Source organism: Setaria italica, chromosome II (genome assembly GCF_000263155.2).
Source record: "Setaria italica strain Yugu1 chromosome II, Setaria_italica_v2.0, whole genome shotgun sequence".
Taxonomy (NCBI): Eukaryota; Viridiplantae; Streptophyta; class Magnoliopsida; order Poales; family Poaceae; genus Setaria; species Setaria italica.
Genome location: NC_028451.1, coordinates 16,926,887 through 16,933,574, shown reverse-complemented (window position 1 = coordinate 16,933,574; position 6,688 = coordinate 16,926,887).

Below are 6,688 nucleotides of genomic sequence, written 5' to 3'. Positions count from 1 at the left end.
TTATTCATTCTTATCATCAATATTTGAAGCATATTCGTAGTCAAGGAAAATTGAATCGTAGACATGCCAAGTGGGTTGAATTTATTGAATTTTTTCATTATGTTTGGGAAAGAGAATATCATTGTTGATGCTTTTCTAGGAGATATACTTTGCTGAATCAACTTGATTACAAAATCTTTGGATTAGAAACAACTAAAGACCACTATGTTCATGATGCTGATTTTAAAGATATGTTGCTGCATTGTAAAGATAGGAAAGGATGGAACAAATTCATCGTTAGTGATGAGTTTGTGGTTAGAGCTAACAAGCTATGCATTCCAGCTAGCTTCGTTCGTTTGTTGTTGTTGCAGGAAGCGCATGGAGGAGGCTTGATGGGGCATTTTGGAGCGAAGAAAATGGAGGACATACTTGCTGGTCATTTCTTTTGGCCAAAGATGGAAAGATATGTGGAGAGATTTGTTGCTCATTGCACGACAGTCAAAAGTCTAAGTCATGGTTAAATCCACACGGTTTGTATTTGCCACTACCTGTTCCTAGCGCTCCTTAGGAAGATATTTCTATGGATTTTGTGTTGGGATTGCCAAGAACTAGGAAGGGATGTGATAGTGTGTTTGTGGTTGTCGATAGATTTTCTAAGATGGCACATTTCATACCATGTCATAAAACTGACGATGCTACTCATATTGCTGATTTGTTCTTTCGAGAAATTGTTCATTTGCATGGTGTGCCAAACATAATTGTTTCTGATTGTGATGCTAAATTTCTTAGTCATTTTTGGAAGACTTTATGGGTAAAATTGGGGACTAAGCTTTTGTTTTGTACTACATGCCATCGCCAAACTGATGGTCAAATTGAAGTTGTGAATAGAACTTTGTCTACTATGTTAAGTGTTGCTTTAAAGAAGAACATTAAGACGTGGGAAGAATGTTTGTCTCATATTGAATTTGCTTATAATCACTCGCTGCATTCTACTACAAAGATGTGTCCATTTCATATTGTTTATAGTTTTTTGCCTCATGCTTCTATTGATTTAATGCATTTGCCATCTTCTAAAAAACTAAATTTTGATGCTACTAAACGTGCTGAATTGATGTTAAAACTGCATGAAACAACTAAAAAAATATAGAGCGCATGAATGCTAAGTATAAGTTTGCTAGTGACAAAGGTAGAAAGGAACTAAAATTTGAACCTGGGGATTTAGTTTGGTTGCATTTGAGAAAGGATTGGTTTCCTGATTTGCGAAAATCTAAATTGATGCCTAGGGCTGATGGACCTTAAAGTGCTAGAGAAAATTAATGATAATGCATATAAGCTAGATCTGCCTACAGACTTTAGGGTTAGTCACACATTTAATATTACAGATTTGAAGCCATATTTGGGAGAAGAAGATGAGATTGAGTCGAGGACGACTCAAATGCAAGAAGTGGAGGATGATGAGGATATCAATACCAACGATACATCCACACCTTCACAAGTACCAATTACTAATCCTATTACTTGCGCCCGTCCTCGTCAACTTAATCATTAGGTGAGTTCATTTTTGCGTTCATGTCCATCATATTTAGATCATGGAGATATGTGCACTCTTATTTTGATTAGGAACTAGGGAGAAGACCGAAAGGGAAAAGGATTCGCGCATGCTAGATTCGGACTGCAGAATACCACCAACTTGTGACGGTCACCACGGTCGCATACGGACTCGGATTGGGGCATTCAAGTACTTCATGGAAATCTTATCAAGTCTAGTTTCATATGGATCTAGACTCATATCAATATATATTCTGAGGCGGCCGCAATCATCAATTTATTACAAAGACCTTTTCTGTCCATGGTGCTGCGTCACCTTATTTATGCTCAATGGGCCATTTATCAAGTTGGACTCAATAGGAGTGCGTCCTATATAAAAGTTCCTAAGAAGAAATTTAGGGTTAGAGCATGACCCCTACCACATCCTGGTTATCCTTTACCCTCTCATAAATTTAGGGTTGTTACCATCTGCCACCTACCTCTTCATTTTGTGGGGCACAAGGAAAACAACAGCAACCTTAGCCTAAACACCACATCTACGCAAATGATTACTAGCTTAATCCTAAATTGTTAAATAAGACTAAGGCACTCTATCTTAGATAGAGATATTGAACCCGCAAGCAAACTAGAAAGTAGAACTGACTTAAATAAGAACTTACCACATAAGCAATCTCGAATAAGCATCTGCAGAGGTACAAGCTGGTGGAAGAGTGGTGGAGGTTCCGACATTTTGCCGAACTACCCCTCACTCTCTCCCTGTTCTAAGCACTAGCCAAAGCACCCCTTCACCTTTGGAATGGAGCTCTTCATTTCTTCTTGTGGTGTGTATAGGGAGAGGCCAATCCCCTCCTTTTATAGGCTCCAAAGGGTGGTTCCAAGGCGGTAACTATGAGGGAACCGATCACAACAGCTATAAGGGAGGCACCAGGAGGCGACACATGGAAGGCGGTGGCGAGAGGAGGTTCTGGGGATTCGACCCCTGGCAATCACCTCTTAGCCTCCCCTTTGGCTGAGACGCTGTCTAGTGGGTCCTCAAGTGGGTATGGGGTGATTCCCGTGGATGTGAGTCGATCACCCCCTGCGTGGGCTGTTGGATCCATGTGCTTTCACCTTATTAGTTGAGAGTCTATTTCCTTGCTACTTTAGGATGTGTTTCTTCTCTTTATTCATGGGTGTGTACCTGCAAACAAATATTCACTAAAACTTGTGGAATTAGTTAGTTAATAAGCCCTACCACTATGTTACGTGCTCATCTTTTATGTCTTTTATGCAGGAATTGATGGTCAAATTTGGTACTTAAGGACTATCAACAACATCCCCCACACTTAGCCCTTTGCTCATCCTCGAGTGAAGGCTAAAGACTAAGGTGAAACGTAGCTTCCACTAGTAAAGCTGACATATGAGTCATTCCAAGTTATACATGTACTTGTGAATCTTGAAGTATCTATCATGTGGTATTGGGTAGTTGAGGCATGGAACGGCCTTGATTCAAGTCACTACCACTCTTTCTGTCAAGTACTTGGGTTTTGATAGGTTTTCAAAACATAACCTTTCTTAGCTCCTCAATTGATTCTCTCAGATCGCTCAGTGTATTTGATTCCTCACCAAGGCATTGATCTGCCTTATTGCATGCTACTTCTACTAAGGTCTTTGTGGAGCTCAAGGTAGGGAGTAAAGAGGCATACTTGTATCATAGATATTGCAAAGTTAAAAACCAGATCCAAGGAGAAATCAAGTCATACAATCTGATGAAGATGTGCATGATTGTGGATAAGTGGATGGTGATAATGACTCCTTGTATGATCTCTCTCCCCCCTTTTTTAATTATTTTATGAGCATGTATATCTTTTCTTTTCTTCTCTTGGACCTTCATGTGTGCAAATATTTTTTCTTCTTGGACCTTCGTGTGTCCAAATATTTTTTTTATTTTTGAGAGAGAGTCATCAAATATATAGCGGATTATTTATTTGGTGCATGGATGGATGGTATATTGCTTCACTTCTATTGTAGAAGCTTTGCATGTTGATGTAGCATGTACGTGATCTTGATCATGAAAACATGAAATGAATCTCACAATGGCTCATTATCAATTTGACAAAGTTCAATGCAAAAATAAGAAGCATACGCATATGGTTTTCAAGGTGGACACATATGGCTTTGGTAGGAAGGAGTCTATCAAAGAAGAGCTTCCGAGCTTGCAAGGTCTTTTAAAAAATATTGCAAAGGAAAGTTTCCAAGTACCTTATGCAAAAAGAGCATGGATCCTTTCATCAAACCATAAAACAAGCATCAACTACTTAGACAACATGACATCCTAAAGATTTTGGTTCACAAGCAACAAGTGTATGCTCATAGGGATAAAACATAAGTAAGCCCACCATAGGAAGCATGTGGAGCCTTTAGGTTCATTTTAATTTGAGTCAACATATTTTTGGTTATTAAAAAAGGAAAACTATTTTGACTCATGAATTAGGGAGATAGGAGTATAGGATGCACAAACCATTGCTCTGGAGAAAGAGGGAACCGAGGGGGTCTAGCAGGGGTTGGGCCCTTAAGGAGAAAAAGATACTCGGGAAGGTCTTTAAGGAGAAGCATTATAGAGCTCATCCTTCCCTACAGCCTTAAACAAGTGCTTCATCTTAGCACAGAGGTCTCGGCGGAGGGTGTTGTAGCTATCTTAAAGCTCCTTTCATTTGAGCTGACCTTCCACCACTTTCTCAGCTAACTATTTATTTTCTAAGCGCATTTCTATGATTGCTCTAGTTAGCTGCGCAACTATGGAACCCTTAGGGGATTTCTCCCGACTACTATTGTACTATCCCCCAGTCTCTTGATTGGAGGCGGCAATTGGTGCCACCTCACCTTGCCACCGCTTGTGGAGGAGTTGACGGACTCCTCCTACGCCTTGTCCTTCTTCGTGAGGGATGGTGTAAGCCCCTTCCGGTACCCTCCATTGGATGTGTGTATGCCCACTACCTAAAACCATGGCTGTGGTGGAGGGCTCTCCGGTGAGTGTCCTGGTTGTAGCGGTGGCTGCTGACGTAACGCTTCTTCGTGTACACCATTCCAGTCTAGCACTCACCTAACTTCAATGATGGCCTCAGGATGTCATTCCCATGGAACAACCGGGTGTTCAACGACCGTTTCGAGCCGAGATCACCCATTGTCGGCCTCTTGTACGGACTCGATGACATGGCCCATTGCTTCTGGAGCTTTCTAGCCTTCCAGGCGAAGGAGAGTACGCACAGGAAGGGGGGATGAGGGGCTACACCCTTGGTTTGGCCGAACCATGAGGTCAGCCAACCCCTCAATGGCGCCCCTCACGCCTCATTGCTCCCCATTGGCGGTAGGATGGCCAGGGGCTTGATGCGATCGTCCGGGCCCCTTCCATGATGAGGTCATTGATGGGGATGAGGCCAATGGCTGGAGTGGGCTCCCTTGCAAATTGAAGGTGGAGCTGAAGGCCGACACTAGGATCAAGCCCTTTCCTGCCATGGTGGGAGAAGAGGGAGCTGTAGGTGTAGGGGTTGCGAGTGTTTGTGTGGATGAGAGGAGTGAATAGGATTTAAAGAGAAAATGTTTCCCTCTCAACACTCAAATCCAACTAAAATGTTTGGGATAAGCCAAGAGATGTTGGAGGAGCGTGTGTGTGAAATTAGGGAGGCGGCGGCGCTAAGCGGGGTTAGGCTGAACCCTGTTGGGCTCCGCGGCGCCTCCAATTGCTCGTGCGTGTGGAGAAGTTCAGGCGGAAAGATAGCTATATCCCTTAAGGCCTTAACTTAAAAAATTGTTTTTTCAACTTGTGCGTACGTACTCTCCTCCGCATCAGTGTATTGCTCCATTGTATTTTTCTACTTCCTGTTCAGTTGGTCCAGTAACCTGCTCGCATGTTCTTTGCTTCTTCTTTCTGTCATGCATGACCCTCAGAATTCAGTGGCTGGTGCCGTAATCTGATCTCTACGGATCCGACTATTGTTTAAAAATAGCGTATGTAGCTTTATATGGATGGACTTTGAGCCTGCTTAGTTTGATTCCAACTTTTGCCAAGCCAAAATCAATTCTTGTTATATTAGGGCTACCAAAGTTAGGGTAAGAAAATTTTGTATCCACTTGGTTTAGTACCAAAATATGGCAAACAATATTTTTCTACCTATGGACTTCAAGTACCTTTCAGTAACTTGCCATGATTTTGGCTACAAAATATTGGTATGTCAATTTTTTTTAATGAACCAAGTGATAGCCAATATTTTTTAAGGTATGCCTTGATTTAGTTGGGCAAACATCCACACCCAACCAAGCAGACTCTTTGTTTCCTGGCACTATTCAACTCTGTCTCATTTCACCGGATGTGTGGCGATATGGTGTTTGCCATGCATCCATGCCAACTCTGTGTCGGACTGTTGCTCCGTGTACATGACAACATGGCTTTTGGAACAGGCTCTCAACTACGCATGCACATAATTAACCTTGCTGCAGTGGTAATATAGGGTAGTTCATTAGAAATGGACTGTGCTAACTAGAACCAGAACACTGTTCTCAATGTGAACGCCCGAGGAATGAAATTTGTGCAACTGCTGGTCTGCTGCATTTTGAGTTTTGAGTCATGGTAAAACAGAGTACACAAAGCATCACCATCATTCCATCATCTGAAGTTCTGAACTGGGTCGTTCTTCAGACTTCTGGTAGTCCGCCTCGAGCATTAAGGTAACTTGGATAACCAAAGACTTCGGTCGCTTCAATACAGATGTCCCATACATCATACTCATATCTGTCTGTTCCGGAGCATGTATACTGTATGCATCCTACACTACTTAATTTGCCTACCTTATTAATACTATGTTCATCAGAGGATAGAGAATAAGGGAAGGGAACTACAGCTTCATGAACTATAACTGATATCACAGATCACCTAAACCTTTTTGACCAAAACATGCGCTTCTGACTTTTGCTGGATCAGTTGGCAGCAAATAAATTCCATTTGGCAACGCTCAATACGCGCAAACTAACCGTCTCCTCATCAGAAGGAATTACATTTTCAAGAACACAAATTCGATCAAACAAACAAAAAAAAAAGATTCCTACCAAATGGGCACCAAGAGGCGCAAGGCTCTGAATCGACAAAAAGATGGTTCGAGGGCAATCCAAAACTTTCAACCACAAA